Source organism: Chelonoidis abingdonii, chromosome 7, assembly GCF_003597395.2.
Source record: "Chelonoidis abingdonii isolate Lonesome George chromosome 7, CheloAbing_2.0, whole genome shotgun sequence".
NCBI classification, from domain to species: Eukaryota; Metazoa; Chordata; order Testudines; family Testudinidae; genus Chelonoidis; species Chelonoidis abingdonii.
Genome location: NC_133775.1, coordinates 99,966,790 through 99,984,882, shown reverse-complemented (window position 1 = coordinate 99,984,882; position 18,093 = coordinate 99,966,790). Strand labels below are relative to the sequence as shown.

General features: G+C 44.3%; 1 protein-coding gene across 4 annotated transcripts in view; it reads left to right on the top strand.

Moving 5' to 3' along the window:
* Positions 1-359: 359 nt before the first annotated feature.
* The window catches only part of MACROH2A1 (macroH2A.1 histone), a 75,711-nt gene continuing 57,977 nt past the window's right edge, over positions 360-18,093 (top strand). For all 4 annotated transcript variants that reach the window (XM_032783252.2, XM_032783250.2, XM_032783251.2 and 1 more), the window contains exon 1: positions 360-370. The gene's annotated coding sequence lies outside the window, so the exon portion shown is untranslated. The remainder of the gene's footprint in view (positions 371-18,093) is intronic.

Here is an 18,093-nt window from a genome sequence, read left to right as displayed (position 1 = left end):
GGGCGCCGCGCACGGGCTGGGGAGCAGCAGGGGCAGGCGGAGAAGGCGCGAGAGAGGGGTCCGCTCTCTCCTGTGCCCGCGGCTCGGCAGCGCACGGGTGGTGGCGGCAGGCAGGGCCGGGGACGCCGCACACTGCGAGCGGCGGCGGCGGCGGCGGCAGCAGAACAACCTGCCCGGCCCGGCCCAAGCGGGGAGGGGATGTGACGAGGCGCGCGCGGTGCATTGTGGGACTCCACCTCGCCGCTCTGGGATCGACTTGTTCCAGTTCACACGGCGTCGGGCTGAGCCCAGGGAGCGGGACGGAGAGACGGATCGGAGACGTATCGCGGCTGCTGCTGCTGCTGCTGCTGCTGCTGCTGGGGGCTGCCCGGTAAGTCCCGGGCGGGTTCGCTCCCGGGCTCCGGCTGCCGCGCGGGTTCGCTGCCCGCGAGCTCCTTACCCGGCATGGGGGCGAAGGGCGGTTGCTCTGTAACGTTCCCGTCTTGCCCCCATTACCGCCGCCGGGCGGGCTCGCCCCGCACCTGGGCAGCGGGGATCTGTCCCGCGCTCTGGGGTTCGGGTCAGAGAGGGGTAGTCACTGAGCTCGCTGGCAGCTGGAGCTGAGGGGAAGAGAAAAGAGCTTCCCGGACCCCTTCCTGGGAGCCAATTGAGGGATTCCTACTAAAGCCACCATCCCCTGGGCTGCCTTTCCTAAAACCAGGAAATCCCCTCCCTTCTCAGCAGGGTGGTGGCAGTGGGATTGTATTTGCATTGACTCCCAAGCAGGGGGATGGGATTAAGGTTGGAAGGAGTCCAGTGAACACCCGGAATTATAATATGTTGCACAGTGATTTCAGTGAATGTGTATATGTTGAAACAAGCTCTTCCCCCAGTTTCCTCCTCCTCCTTCCCGCCGGGTCATTGGACAGGAGAAGATAGTGTGTAGTGGCTGCCAAAAAGAATGGCTGAAGAACAGTGGGAAGACATTTTTGGTACATTTCACTTCAGCCTGAGGAGACAATGTCACAAAGTTGTTTATGATTGCAAAATGGGAAAGATGTAGCCTAGAAAGAACTAGATGACATTTTAAAAAAAATAGAGGAACCTGGAAGTGGGAGAAGTAAATACTGTACATGGAATGGGTACTGCACACACTATTTTTTAGGACTGTCACTTCTTTTAAAGCCTGTGCAACTCTTCCCAGCAAACACATCACAATCCATGTAGTGGATTACCCTCTGACGAAGTGGGTATTCATCCACGAAAGCTCATGCTCCAAAACGTCTGTTAGTCTACAAGGTGCCACAGGATTCTTTGCTGCTTTTACAAATCCATGCATTGTGCGCCTGGGTGTGGGTGTTTCTCACATGAGCTGCACTCTAACTGCATGTTCTGTATTGCATGCTGCAGGTGAATACAGGTTTCTCAGTCTCGGGAATAAGGCATAAGATTTAACTGGAAAACTGAAGGGTATGCATGCATGTATGTGAAGAAGAAAATAGGAGGAACAAATATACACAAATTCTGTGTATTTATTCTCACAGTAGTCTTTTTGTTTGCAATGCAGTCTTTAAAAGTAGCTTTTAGACTGCCCTCATTTATAGTTGTAGCAGATATTTGGGGCCAGATTTTCTTGAGTTAAACTGGTATAAATCTGAAGTGACGCCATTTATATTGTTTTGTGGTTTTTTTGAGTTATATTTGAATGGTAGCACCTTATGATTTCATATTTTGACCGTTAGAATGAGTGTAACAATTTTTCCTAAGATTATAGTATGGCTGTCTTGTAGCAACAGGTGTGTAAGGAACTTTACAGCTGAAGCACCTCCCCAGTTCCTAAAGGTTTGATAGAAATAAATGAGCCAAATAGCAAGTTAGTCTGTAATTAGAGAATCAACAACTGGGTTCTTATGCACAGAATGGAAATAAGAGATTTAGACATAAAACACAACAATTACAATTTCTCTGACAAGCCCATTTCTGTTATTTTAAATGCTGTTGGTTACTAGAAGAATTTATACTGAGTAGACATTAGACAGCATATGTAGTCAATTACAAGACAATTTCCCTAGACTTGTTGTTTTTATTTTGATTTTTTTAAGCAGTTGAAGGAATTACCTTTAAATATTTTAGGGCCAAATTTTAATTCCAGGGCACTTTGTTGTTATGTTTTAACATGGCAAAAATGATGTAAAAAAAGTGAAACCTTTTAGACCACTTGAACTCCTAAGTGAAAACTTCATTTTAAATAAAATATTCCTTTGTCTATTGAGCTGAATGCAAACTATACACACCAGACCAAACTGTACTCCAGCTTTACAGTGATGTAACAGAGGAGAATTTGACCAACTGACACTAACACTGGAAGGTACTCTCAGGTGTTCCTGATTTTTAGCTTAGCGTTAGCAAAATTATAACTGCTACAAACATCAGTGTTTGGAAATCAAACATTCAAACATATATATAAAGTGAAAATAAAATTCTCTTGGTGCTGCAGGGCAAATTCCACTGAATAACAGGGAACTTCTTAAAAAGACCCTTTTGCTGCTGGACAGTTGGAATATTAATACTCCAGAACAGTAGTTTGGATCAAAATTTCCCTCTCTCACACAATAAGGGAAAGGTGATGTATAGTTCACCCTACCATTTAAGGGCCCCGGTCAGTTCCCCTGCTCTGGGAGGAAAAGAGAAGGCCTCAGAATTTTGAGAGCTCTGTTGAGAAGAGGGGCACTGGCCCACTCAGAAATCTGGGCAGCATTATTCTTGGAAACAAGCATAGTGCTTTCCAGAGGTCTGAGCTGGGAAATGGGAGCATAACTACTCCTCCCCCTCTCTACCTGACTATTCCTACTGGATGTTGCTGGAGTTAGAATAGGAGGAAGGGATGGTCCACAATTCCATCTTCTTCTCCCTTCCCAGCCCACACTGGAGAGACTAATGCCAGCATTCGCCTTATATAGTTCTTAACAGTCAAAGAAATTAAATGAGGATCACATTGTGCCTGGCAGCTACTCACGGGCAGGCCCTTGTACTCTTTCCTCCATTTGTGCACCTGCACAGGACCACGCAGTATTCTTGTCTATTTTAAAACTTATTCTACCTCAGGATTTTGGCTGAGAAACATCCACATCAACTGTTTGTTTCATTTTTGCCGGCTTCCAAAATAGTGGTTGTGAGGAAAGAGTTTCTGAAACATTCTTTACCTGAAACACATTGTCTTTCTGGACCTATATCCCCAATTTTAAATGGTTCAATGATTTAAAGTCCTTTCTGTCTTAACTTTTTGCCTGCTCATGTACATACAGCATTTATCTTCCAAGAGGCTTCTTTTGTCCCCAGTGTCAGCACTTCCAAGCGTGGTCAAGAGAGACAACAGTATATTTGCATTAGTCTGATTATTTGCAGCAAGAAATGCCCAGCTAGGAATCATAGCACACTGCTAATATCATTCACACAGCCGTATTTATTTATTAAAAAGGGAGCAGTTGCCTAAATATCTTGCAGCTTTGTAAAGAGCCCTTTTGTCAATATGCTAAAATTGTGTAACTGTTTTCATTCTTCCACACAAACTTAGTGGAAATAAAATGACCGTTAACGTTTTTAAAAAAAAAAGTAAGTTAACTTTGTTAGAAATGCTTAGACACTTTCATTTGTTATGGAACCTCAGTAAAATGGACAGCCATGGAGCACTGTAGTTGGGGAGAATTTGTCTTGATAGAGTTCTACTATAGATGAATCCGTTTTTAACTGTATATTTTGGTGTAATGGTTTTAGATGAGAAATTTAGTAGTAGTGGTGTGTGGGGTTTGTGCCCATTCTTATCCCTTGATTCTTCCATGCTGATTGCTGCCTCTTCATAGGCCAAAAGTAAAAAAGTTGCTGCCTCAATAGAGCACTTAGTTTCATGTGAAATCACATAGTTATATCAAATCATTGCTTGCTTACTTGCTGATATAACCCTATTTATTATTTGTATCACTGTAGCTCCTAGAAGTCTTAGTTAGGGACCAGGAATCCTATTGTACTAGGCTTACATATTAGAGACCATTTTATTCATGCTTTTAGACCCTGTATTTTATAAAGTATTCCTAACTAGCTTCTGATTAGCTGAAGCACAGAGCAAATCTGCTGTCAAAGATTGTCAGAATGCAGCTTTTCAAGAGTAGTACATTGAGCAGTATACGGTACATCAGATGGAATGAGAGCATTTACATTGTTCCTTATTCGGGATGATGGAAAGAAAATGAGTAGTATTGCAACAGAATTCATTTCTGCTGGAGCAAAAACAAACATCTCTCTTTTGCCTTGATGGTGAGAGAAGGAAGGTGGGAAAGGCAAATGCCCCTGCTTCATCTTGATATGTGCCCAGTTGCAGGAGAACATTATCCTTTGACAATATTCCCCTTGATATGCTTATATAAGAGCTAATGAAATCTGTCATCTTTGTTTGGTGAATGCAATTAACATGTGGATGCAAGCATCTGATCAGACTAGTTACTGTCTCTGACCTGATTAGTATGAATGCTACTTGCTTGACTAAAATAGTCACTTAAGAGTCAGCACTTGATGACTATCAGGGCTGGCCTTACCATGAGGCAACTGAGGCGGCCACCTCAGGTGCCAGACTGTGTGGGGCGGGGAAAGGGAGAGGCGCGAGGCGCCAGTAGGACCCAGAGTGTAGAAAATTGTGTCTGCTGTTGGTGCATATGTATTCTGTCTGCTCTAGATGCACAGAGATGGAGTGCTGTGCTGGAGGAAGGAGGGCACGAGACATAACAGGCAGGTAGGAAAAAAGGTGAGGTTGTGAGTAGGGAGGAGATGCCTGATCTTCCAGTTAGTCAGAGTGCAGGTGACCTGGCAGCTACTGCAGCATCCATATCTTCATCTTACATGGAAGTAACCATGCACATTCCCAAAGAAAAGTGTAGATCAGAGAAGAGTGTGGTGGAGGCACAAGAAACAGCTGCTGCTGAGTTTAGTTCCTTAAGTCTAGATGATCCAGGACTGTGGACCCACTTGAGCAGTAGCCTGAGGGACTTTCTTGTACTGCATGGGCCACAGGAAGTGAAAAACTTCACGTTCCCCAAAGACAATGAAAAAAGAAGTTTCCATTCAACACATTACTGGCGTGAAATCCCCAATGGTGACAAAGTGGAGAGGCAGTTCTCATTCGTTGAACTTGGTGGTCAGTGATGCAGCATCAGCTTCTAATGATGCTGCTGCATTTTTTTAATGTAATTCAAAGCATCTATGTATTTTTCTCTGCATCAACTCATCAATGGCAAATTTTGAAGCAACATCTGGGAACATCCTCTCTGACACTGAAACCACTGAGTGCACACAATGGGAAAGTTGAGTGGAGGCGATAAAGCCTATCAAACACCAAGTTGGGAAGATAGATGATGCCATAGTTGCCATTATGGAGGATAATGCTATGACAGGAATTGTTCATAGGAGAACAGTGAAAGAGGGAAATGGAATCACCAGGAACATATATAACTTCAAATTTTTGTCACTGGCTTAGTGTTGTGGCATGACATACTGGTTAAAATAAATGTTGTAAGCAAGAGACTTCAAGGTGTGACCATGATATATCTGGGAGGCAAATGAACAACTGTTCAAGCAAAGTCATACCTACAGTCTACGTTAAGATGAGAGATTTTCAAAATGTTCTGAAAGAAGTGGCACAGAAGTTGGCAGAAAAAAACTCACCGAGCTATTTTCCAACCCATTCGAATACAAGAGTCACGAAGAAGACGACATTTGATTACGAGGCATGGAAATAATCCATAAGAGACCCCAACACATTTCAAAGTTGAATTCTTTACCAGGTGCTATGATTGGCAATACGGTCAGCTGAAGAATGTTTCAATGCACTCAAGGAAACACAGCAGGGTATGGGAATGTTGTATATTTCCAAAACTCCTCCTATACCTGAAAGAAGACCTGCACCAGAATGCAGCCCCGGGGGCCCACTAGATACAGTTGACACACATATGACACGCAATTGATGCGAGTGAATTTAGGTGATGAACTGCAAAGCTCTTTAAGATAACATTTCAGCAGATCAACTCCAAACTTTCGGAATATATGTGCACAAAATAGATGATCACCCCTTCTAAATTTTTTTGTTGCTCTGGCATACTTCTAACACGAGAAGTGTCAGTGGAGAACGCAGCTCTCAACTGAAAAGAGTCTGTGCTCCACAATGACACATGGAAGGCCTGGTTGGCCTTGCAAATCAATATAGAAAAAGAGTATGGAGCGGCCCAGACTGTGACCTTCAGGAAGAAGCAGTTCAGATCTTTGTAACCAAGAAGGCATGGAAAGCACCACTTTGAAAATTAAGACAGAATAAAATGCCGTTTTATATGCAGAAAACAGTACATTTTGCTGTTCAAGCGTCTGAAAGTTAAGTATTACTTAAAATTTTTGAACAAGGCATTTTAAGTTGTTAGTTCTCCTTTATTAGGGTAGGTAGCAGAGCTGTACCATGAGAGGAGTAGAACAGGAAGAAGGCAGAATTGAGACCTTTCAGAGTTTTGGCCCAAGCTAAGGGACATGGGGGCATCATTTGAGCTCCCCACCTCAAGTGCCAAAATGTTCTGGGTTGGCCCTAGGGTGACCAGACATCCCGATTTTTATCGGGACTGTCCCGGTATTTGCTTGTTTGTCCCGCGTCCCAACCAGTGTTAGGTCAGGACACTGGACAAACAAGCAAAGGCTCCGGAGCCCGGAAGGGATCGCGCCCTCCCCTGCCCTGACTCCGCCCCCTCCTTCCCCCATTGGCTCCCTCCCCAAATCCCCGCCTCTTGCCAAGCACGCCATGCCCTGGGGAGTATGGGGCCGGGGTGAGTGTGAGTCCGGCCTGACCCCGAGCAGGCAGGACTTGGGCGCGGTACCTGGACGGAGAGTAGGGGGGCGGCCCACGGGGCTAGGTGGTGGCTGTTCTCCCCACCTGGGCAGCGGGACTCAGGAGCAGCCGCTGCTGCAGCTCGAGGAAGCAGCCAAGCACGTGGCGCTCGGTGGCTGCGTCTTTGGCGCCCAGGCCTGAACCCCCCGAGCCTGGACCTACTGTGGGGACCCAGCAGCGTGCACACTGCGCCCAGCCCCTGGCCAGTTGTGTCTGGTCTGGCTGCCCAGCTGGTGCAATCCCGTGGCGGAGGCATTGGCAGCCCAGCCCCATTCGTTCCCCTGCGGGACCCGAGCCAGATGGGGGGGCTGGGGCCTGCTGCCCCCACTCCAGGGCCGCCCGCGGGATTGCACCAGCTGGGCAGGCAGCCCAAATGCAACTGGCTAGGGGCTGGGCGCGCGCTGTGTGCGTGCTGGGTCCCTGCAGAAGGCTTGGGCTCATGCGCACCAGACATGCAGCCACCGAGCTTGGCCAGCAACCGCTTCCTCCCCCCTGCGGCAGAGGGAGCTGCAGCAGTGGCTGCTCCCGAGTCCTGCTGCCCAGATGGGGAGAACAGCCACTGCCTGGCCCTGCAGGCCACCCCCTACTCTCCCTCCAGGTACCGCACCCGAGTCCTGCCTGCTCGGGGCCAGGCCGGACTCGCACTCACCCCGGCACCACACTCCCCTGAGTCTCCCGCGCTTCCCTCCAGCACTGGTGGAAGGAGGAGGAATCGGGGGGAGGGGGGGTTCTCTGCCGCCATTTTTTCCCCTCTGCTACCCCCCCCCCCCCCCCGGCGTCCTGATATTTGACCTGGGTGATCTGGTCACCCTAGTTGGCCCTGATGACTATTAATAGCAAGTTATCAGCTTGACCCTCTTACCAGACATTAAGTTGATGTTGGCTAAACTAATGTCAAATGCAAAGTATGACAGCCACCAGTTAAGTACCTTTTTACCAAGATGTGCAATATGTAATATGATTCGTATGAAGCTTAGACTTTCAAACAAGGAAGACATCAGTGTGTATCTTGAGTGTGTATTAAAAGTGTGCCTCTGACTGCAATGTATACATTCTTCACCTGCAGTGTTGAATTCAACCAAGAATATCCTAGACAGTTTCAAGCAGGAATTAAAGAAGCAGAGCTGAATTATCCTGACTTGCATAGATACAACTGAACATTGAGGCTACTGACCTCAGTGAACTTCAAGCTAATTCACACTGGTGTAGGTCAGAGAACAGTAAAGCCCATTGCTTGTCGTGTTCTTTTCTTTCTTATTAGTTATTTTGATGGGGGGGATGGAATCCTCCTTTAAGAACTTGATCCACTGAAGTCAATGGGAGTCTCACCATTGCCTTTGATGGTTATTGGTGTAAACATTAAGCTTTAAGAAAACTTACGGCTGAACCACTGTCTGGTACATTATTAGGGATCTAACTCAGCTAGTCTGTCTTTATCCTTGATCCAGAAATATCTGTAATATAAATCACATACTTTTGCTCTATGTTAGTGTGTCACAGTTAGAATAGAGAGTTGTATTCCCTACACATTTGGGGAAGTTTGCCAAATATTGCAGTGGAAAGGCAGTGGAGAAAGAAGAGGAATGAGCCTATTACATGTATTGTCTGAATTTTTTTTCAGATCTTGTAACAACTGTTGAGTGCACTGTGAAGTTCCTTTTGGTCAGTTTTACCTTGTGTGACCACAGACTAGCAGTATCTCAGCAAACTGCTGTAGGTTTCATGAAAGTTGGCAGCATTTCAGAGTTTGTAGTTTTACGGTCAAACTGTTTTGTGAGCACCATGTAAAGTAAAATAGAATTTTCTTCAGCATCAGACCTATGGTCATTCTCTTTACATCTGTATTTTCAGCAAGTATGTTTATGTTGGCCATTGCAAGTTAAATCTGTCCTCTGCCTCCTGCCCTCAAGCCTCTTCCAATCATATACGATTTATACAATCTGATTAGCACAAATCCATAGTTAGAATGGAAGGGATCTTTTAAAACTTCGTCTTATTTTTATTCCTTTTATGTTAAGTAGATGCCAGAATAAAGGAGGGTATTAGAGCTTTAACTAGGAATTCCCTAAAACTTTTTTGCATTTACAAATTGAGTAATTCCATGTATACATAAAACAAATAAACTCTTCCTCTCTGGCTTGCACTATATTTTTCTGATTAGGTAATCAATGGTTGTCTGATTACCTCACTGTACACTTATTTTTTGATTCTCAGTGTAGGTCCATGGTTACCATTAACGTTAGCAGGAGCTACTTGTAGTCATGCAGAGGTAGTGTTAAAGCAAGCGTAGCATGGAAAAGAACATTACTCATTGTGTATATATCACTAGTAGCTAAGATCCCATGCTGTCACATGGATGTGGCAGTTGGATTAAGTAATCCACCATCTGTGCATTCCCCCTCATACAGCCAATGAAACTGTTGCATGCAGGCTAGCTGTAGAATAATGGTGGTGGTTGGTTGAGTTATCTCTGATATCACAATGGTTTAGCACTCTTGGTATGGCCCAGATACTTGTCTTGCACAGGTTTACATCAAAGTCAAAATGGATGAGAATTTAAAAATTGAATAGTAATAGACCACAGATCCCAGTGCTGATCGAACTTGGTGATATTCTGAACAAAGAAAGCTCTCAACCATGCTTGTAGCCGTTTCCATCACTTCACACTGATTCAGACATTTTAGGTTTCAGAGTGACAATCCTAGACTCAGTCTTGTTATACACATTGCATGTTGAAGGTGCTTACTGCTAGCACAAATGCCTTGAATATAGTACATTAATGGGAAGATTATTCCACTGAGCAAGAACTACAAGATGGGTTGGAAAGCACCAGCCAGGCTCTTTCTTGCTGCCTTTGCTCAAGCCCGATAATGGAAGTTGAATTGATAACTTACTGCCAGTTGTCATCAATCGTTAACGACAACCTTAGCATCACTCAGACTCTCTATATCTGCGGACAATGACATAGGTACAATCTGTTTCCCCATATGAAAGAATGACTTTCATAACTCACATCTCCATCTCTCATGAGTTGAGTTATTTTCTTGGTGGTAGAAATAAAAGTGTAATGCCATGTGGTCCCATTGTACTGTACATTGCGGCACTCTACCACAACAGTTTGTGAAGATCTTCAGTTTGTATTTTTAAAGATCAGATATGCTATATGTAACACCAGTTCAGTTAAAATGTCAGAAAAATTCTGTTTTGCTACACACTTTACTCTTATGAATTGGGCTCCAAGTGTTAGCCACTCAGGGCTAGATCAACCCCCACCCCGCCACTCCCAGTAAAATCCACAGGGACACGAAGGGAAGGAAAATTGAGACTCTTTCAGATTCCCCTCCAACCATTCCGAAGGAGGGACTGCCCCATGTAGTAAGTTGCCAGATTGCATAAATCCAGAGATCGGAGCCACCTGCAGAGCGGTTTTCTGGGAACTCTGGCATCTATTTCAGTGAAGCCACATTGCCAGGGTGGGAGCCAAGCTACCAGGGTTTCCATGGGCACAGTTGTTCCAGCATCTCCTACATAGGGGGGTTTCTCAGCTCAGACAGGACACAAAATAAACCCTGAAGTAGTGTTGAGTTTTCCTAAGAAACTGCAGGGGGCTGCTGGGAAGATGTACTCCCCTGTCCAATACCTCATTGCTGCTCACTGACCTATCCAGTTCCATGTGGTAGGGGTGAGACATGCACTGAGGTCCTACCCAAATTCTTCTGCCCATTCAGTGTCAGAGCTATAGGAACAAATATACAGACACAACCATTTGGATTGTATATTTTTCAAAAGTTTCTAGAGGTCTGATAGTATTTGAAAATAACTGTTTGGCCAAGTGTAAAAACCTCCCATATGCAAGCCTTTAGAGAAGTATAGCACACTTCAAACCATAAGTAGTGCCACTCTAAATTTCACTAATGACTAGAAGGTCCATTGCAGGTTAGAGTTTTTCTAATTGATTAACAGGAGGCAAACTGTAACCTGCTAAGCCAGACTGGGCACTGAAGAGATAAAGCCCTTGGAGCCACTCCTTGTAAACTGCTGTGGAGACAAGCAGCAAAGAGTCCTGTGGCACCTTATAGACTAACAGACATATTGGAGCATGAGCTTTCATAGATGAATACCCACTTCATCGGATGCATATAGAGTAGATTGGCAGAATAAACCTCAGCCCAGTGGGTGAAGTAGACTCCATGGAACATTCATATACCTCTGCCAATGGGAGGGTGAGTGGTAAGGAGAATTTATCCAGCCCCAGCATTATTGCAAAACTGGGAAGTTCTGTTTCACAGGGGTCTTCTATATAGCCATGGAGGAGCCTAGATTTGCCTCTAAATAATCACTATTTAGAAGGAAGGATAATACATAACAAGATGCGTTTTTTCCACTTACTGTGACAGTTAATGTTCAGTTTTCATTTATGACCATGCCTCATTATTAAATGTTCACTTCACTAGTAAATGTTCTGTTGTAGAGTTGGAAAAATGAAGTCCTGGTAGTATGGCATCTCACTATCAGCTAAGAAATCCTTGCTGAGAGACTGTCAGATGTTTGCATGTTTTAAATTTTGTCAATCAGCAAAGTTTACCTGTATTTGTAAAATAGCTGGTATTTTGTTTTCCACCAATAGCTTTATCTGAAAACTATTTTACTGAAGATTCCAGCATAGAATAACACAAGCATAAATGTTGCTTTAATTGAATTAGAAGTACTTCAGAACATGTCATATACTTCGTGGATTTCTTATTCATAGAATCATAAGACTGAAAAGGACCTTGAGAGGTCATCTAGTCCAGTCCCCTGCACTCATGGCAGGACTAAGTATTATCTAGACCATCCCTGACAAGTGTTTGTCTAACCTGCTCTTAAAAATCTCCAATGATGGAGATTCCACAACCTCCCTAGGCAATTTATTCCATGCTTAACACCCGGACCAGGTAGGAGTTTGCTAATTATCCAGCCTAAACCTCCTGCTCTCCAGTTTTAGGTCCAGTGTTTCTTGTCCTATCCTCAGAGGTTAAGAACAACATTTTTTCTCCCTTCTCCTTGTAACAGCCTTTCTACATACATGAAAACTGTTATGTCCCTCTTGTCGCTCTGTTCCAGCACTCTAAACAAACTCAAGTTTTCCAGTCTTCCCTTCATAGGTCATATTCTAACTTTTAATCATTTTTGTTTCACTTCCTGATTTCTCCATTTTGTCCACATCCTTCCTTGAAATGTGGCCCCCAGAACTGGACACCAGTACTCCAAGTTGAGGCCTAATTAGCGCTGGTGAGGTAGAGAGGAAATGACTTCTCGTGTCTTGCTTTTACAACACTTCCTGCTAATACATCCGCGGCGGGAGATGATATTCCTTTGGTTTGCACAACCATTACCACTGTACAATATTAGCTTATGATTCCACCTATGACCGCTCAGATCCTTTCGACAGTACTGCCTTCCTAGGCAGTCATTTCCCATTTGTATGTGTTGCAACGATGGTTCCTTCTTAAGTTGGGAAGTTACTTTGCATTTTCCTATTGAAATTTCATCCTTTTACTTCAGACCATTATCCAGTTTGTCCAGATCATTTGAATTATAATCCTGTCTTCAAAGCACTTGCAACCCCTCCCAGCTGGTATCATCCACAGACTTTATAAAGTGTACTCTGTATGCCATTATCCAAATCAGTTGATGAAAGTACTTTGAACAGAACCGGCCCCAGAACTTGATCCTGCGGGACCACTGTCGTTATTGCCCTTCTAGCATGACTGTGAACCACTGGTAACTACTCTCTGGGAATGGTTTTCCAACCAGTTATGCACCCACCTTATAGTAGCTCCATCTAGGTTGCATTTCCCTAGTTTGTTTATGAGTATGTCTGTTATGTTTATTCCTTGCTTTCAGTAAAGGCCATCTTTTTTTACACACCATAATTAGCCAGCTGGCAATGGAGACCACCTACTTCCACACTCAGAAGGGCCCTTCGGGGGAAGAAAAATTATATTTCTCTACTTCTGCTTTTCAATTAGAAAATGAGAGAAACCAAAACCCACACAGCTTTTTTACAACTTACTCCCCTGCTTTTCCAATGCTTTGGTTTAGTAAAAACATAGATAATATTTTGTTAAAAGTTTGATGGAGTTAACATCTGTAGAATTGATGGAAACCCAAATTGAGTCTATTGACTGTAAAAAAAAATAAAAAAAAAATAAAAAAAAAAAAAATTTTGCTAATAGGGCTATAGTAGGTAGAAAAATGTTTATACAATTCCAAGTTGGAGCCGACAAAGAAACCACACCATTTTGCTAAGAGCATGCAACGAGACAGCACTTAGTAGATGGTGCTGTTTTAAATCCGATTTTGAAGTTGTTGTTTTAAAAGGGGATGTAAACTAATCTGAGCAGTTTCCCAAAGCAACAAGGCCAGCTTTTGCTGTCATATTCACTGAGGAGCTGTTGTGGCAACTGGCTCCGTTGGGTGGGAGCTAGCAGAAGTGATTTGATATTTTTTTCCCCTCCAAGGTTGTCTGACTTTGTTTTTGAACAAAGTCAGTTTCATAACGCTAATATAACCTGTGTCCAAGTGAATAGTCTCAAGCTAGATTTTGTTTGCCTTCAGCAGGCAATAAAATACTCATTGATTTCACTCAGTCTTTTGTGCAGGTATTGAATTGTTGAGTAACAGAGCCCTCTGTGAAAGGGGCAGGGAACAGGAATGCTCATTAGGTATTTAAAATAAGGTCTTAGTCATAAGAAGTAATCCTGATTTGAGACTGATGCGATCTGAAGCTCCGTGACTAGTTGAGATGTGAAAGTTGGCAAGGTATGTCAGCACACATCAGAAGTCATATAGCCAAAGTTGCAGAATTTAAAAATATGGTTGGGTGAACCTGTTTTGCCTAATTTTGAACTCAGTCATTGTGTGTTCACAAGTTTGGTACACATGTTATTAGGTTTGTGTTCCACTGTAAAGAGATTGCACAGAAATAAATAATCCAGTAGATGAACAGAATAAAAAATGGAGCAGAGAATTGGCAGAGTGAAAAATAAACTCAAACTGTGAAAAAAGCAGAGAGAAAAATTGCACTGAAAAACTTCTCTAAGGGGTGCTCATTTGTGCCAGACTGGATTTGGGGCAGGAGATGGAAGGACTAGGGGCTCTATTGCTAATACACCATTGGTTTCTTTCTGGCTAATTAAAATATTTTTTTAAAACTGAATCTCCTTTCTGAGAAAAAAACATCTCATTACGATATGTATATTCTGGGGAGGGGGGGTGCAGGGGAAGAAGAGAATCATGAACTGGTTTTACAAACCATTAGCCCAATCCCCCAAAAATAGTTTGGGAGTCTGGGAGCTCTCAGACTCTGAGGCTTTGCCTATTTCTGTTTAAAAGTTATACCCTGGCAAATAACAAAAGGTAAAAAGGAATTTTTCAGAAGTAGCAGCAGCAGGCTTCTGTACCACAGTAAGCTAAAATACAGTGATCTGACATCTGTCGTGTGTATAGACTAGTCATATTAGGGGAAGAAAGTAATCAGATTGACGTTTATCAAATTCCTGGAGTTGATGTCTTAGTGGTCTGAGCATCAGTTTGGAGATAGCTGGATTCCTGTGAGTTCATCTCATCCCTCTGTCCTTCCAAAACAGCTAAGCCACAGGAGTTATAGTTCACTGTGCATGGGTCTTCTGGGGAACTTAAAACTGAGTGCTGCTCTTCTGCAGAATCATAGAATCATACAAGTGAAGGGCTGGAAGGGACTTTGAGATTATCTAGTCCAAGGTTTCTCAAACTTCATTGCACTGCGACCCCCTTCTGACAACAAAAATTACAACATGACCTCGGGAAGAGCCCCACTGCCCTGAAAGGTGGGGTAAAAGCCCAAGCCCAGGGCTGGGAAGTTTGTAACCTGAGCCCTACCACCCAGGGCTGAAGCTGAAGCCTAACTCCTGTACCCAAAGATGAAGCCCTTGGGCTTCAGCTTCAGCCCTGGGTTCTGGGGCTTGGACTTTGGCTTCAGGCTTGGGCCCCAGCAAGTCTAATGCCAGCCCTGGCGACCCCATTAACATGGGGTCATGACCCACAGTTTGAGAACTGCTGATCTAGTCCATCTCCCTGTGCTGAGGTAGGACCTAGACATCTGTTGCTTGTATATCTGGCCTTTACAATAGTTTAATCTGGATAGGCATTAGTGCAGGCAGTTACCCAGTTTTGTGCACACACAATCATGGTGTCAGGGTTCCCTCCCCACTCTGAACTCTACCCTTAGCTGTATGTTTATGACACCCCCCCCCCCCCAATCATAGACAGTGCTGAACAGCCTGCTCCACACTGGCTGTGATTTTTTTCCTGGAACTCCAGCAGAAAACAGAATTAATAAGACACATGCACCTTTCGTTATACTACTGATTATGTAAAAACTAATAATATTTTTCACATTTCAAGGATGATTTTAACCAGTTGATTGTGGGAAATTTTCACGGGAGAGTGCATCAGCCACTTTGTTAGAAGCTCCTGAAATATGTGGTATTTTAAAATTAAAATGTTGGAGAGAGAAACTCCACTGAAGAAGTTTTTTGTTCTTGTCCTTGAAGGTATGAAGCCACTTCAGCACAGCATGGTTGGTTTGCAGGTGGAAACGCCGTCCTCAAACATATGGGTGTAGGTTCTTCAGCGCATATATGATGACGTAGCTTTTTTTTTTTTTTTTTTTTTGCTGATTGACCAGTGGCTTTCCCTCTCAGACAGTTTCTTGCTGAGAAACATGACAGCATGGAATTCCTGATCCAGTCCTTTCTGCATTAAAACTGCTCCCACACCACGCTTGGACACATCTGTGGTTACTGGGAACAGTTTGTCAAAGTCTCAGGCCCTTAGCACAGGGTCAGACATGAGTGTCGCTTTAAGCTGGTTAAAGGCCTGACATTCTTTAGTCCCCTGAACTGCATTTGGCTGTTTCTTTTTGGTTAGGTCTGTCAGTGAGGTGGTGATTTTCTGTAGTGCGGTACAAATTGCCTGTAATATCCGCCCAAGCCTAAGAAGGATTAGACCCGTTTCTTTGACTTAGGGACAGGCCACTTTTGGATAGCATCCAGTTTGGCCTGTAGGGAGTTGATAGTTACCTGGTGTCCAAGGTAAGTCACCCTGTTTAAGTCTATTTGACACGTTTTAGCCTTAACAGTTAGTCCTGCCTCCCTTATGCGCTCAAAGACTTTTTGTAGATTCTTCAGGTGTTCTACCCATGAATCAGAAAAGATGACCACATCGTCAAGGTAGGCAACTGCAGATTCTCTCAATCCTGCTAGGAGACCATCTACAAGTTTTTGGAAGGAGGCAGGTGTATTTTACAGCCCAAAAAGGAGCACATTACATTCATGTATCCCTGCATGGGTGATGAAGGCTGACCTTTCCTTGGCAGGTTCATCTAGTGGTACTTGCCAGTACCCCTTGTTAAGTCTAAGGTACAGATGAACTGGGCACATCCCAGTTTCTCCAAAGCTCATCTGTGTGTGGCATCGGATAGTTGTCTGGGCGAGTTACAGCATTTAGTTTATGATAGTCCACGCAAAAGCGTATCTTCCCATCTGGTTTGGGAACTAGAACCACTGGAGATGCCTATGCACTGTTAGAGGAGCAGATTACATCATCTGTAGCATGTCCTGGATCTTTCGTTCTATAGCAGTTTTGGCTTGAGGAGACACCTGGTAGGGTTGGGCTCTAATTGGATGAGCATTACTTGTGTTAATGGAGTGGTATGCCCGTTTGGTCCATCCTGGGGTGGCTGAGAACATCGGCACGAAGCTAATGCACAGCTTCTTGATCTGCTGTGGCTGCATACATCCAAGGGTCATGGAGAGGTTCACTTTATCCACGCCACTGTCACTTTTTCCTTTGTAGTAGACACCTTCAGGCCACACAGCATCATCTCCTCCCCGGGCTGTAAACTGACAAACTTCTACCTCTCTGGAATAGAAGGGCTTTAGAGAATAAACATGATACACTTAAGGCTTGAGGTTTGAGGTGGGGGGTGCTATGAGATAATTAACAGCTCCCAGGCGCTCTAGGACCATGAATGGCCCTTCCCATGACGCTTCCATCTTATGGGCCTGAAGCGCCTTCAAGACCATGACCTGGTCCTCTACTTTGAAGAAACACTGTCTGGCATGTTTATCATATGAGGCTTTTTGCTCTTCCTGACCATCTTATAGGTTTTCTTTAGCAAGGGCTAAAGAGGTTCAGAAGGTGTTTTGTAGGTTGTTTACAAAGTCCAGAATGTTAGTTCCTGGAGAAGGCGTAAACCACTCCCATTGCTGCTTCACCAACTGTAATGGCTCCTTAACCTTGTGGCCATACACAAGTTCAAATGCTGAAAACCCTAAACTGGGATGTGGTACAGCCCTGTAGGCAAAAAGCAACTGCTGTAACACTAAATCCCAATCACTGGAGTGTTCATTTACCAATTTACATATCATGGCCTCCAAAGTCCCATTAAACTTCTCCACCAGTCCATTCATTTGATGATGGTAAGAGGTGGCAACCAAGTGGTTCACCCCATGAGCTTCCCACGGACTTTTCATGGTCCCTGCCAGGAAATTAGTTCCCGAATATGTAAGGATGTCGACGGGCCAACTTACCCTGGCAAAAATGTCTGTTAATGCCTGGCATACACTTTTAGCCCTGGTATTGCTTAGAGCTACTGCTTCCAGCCATTGGGTAGCAAAGTCCATGAAAGTCAGTATGTAGTGCTTTCCTCTGGGTGTCTTCTTTGGGAAAGGATCTAGAATATCCACAGCTACTCGCTGAAATGGAACTCTATTATGGGGAGTGGCTGGAGAGGGGCTTTGACCCGGCCTTGGGGTTTTCCCACTCTTTGGAACACCTCACAAGACCGGTCATAGGTAGAAACATCTTGCCATTCCCTCCCAGTGAAATGACCTCCCCAAACGGTCATTTGGTCCTGTTCACTCCTGCATGGCCACTAGGATGATCGTGAGCTAAGCTCAAGAGTTTTACTGGGTACTTAGTTGGAACTACCAACTGTTTCTGAGGATGCCAGTCTTCCTGGTGCCCACCAGAAAGTTTCCTTGTATAAAAGTCCTCTTTTTTACAACAAACCGGGATCAATTGGAAGAGCTGAGAGGCGGTGAGTTGCTCCGTGCCACCGTCCAAGCTCCCTGGAGGCTTTCATCTGCTTCCTGTTTGACCTGGAACTTCCCTTA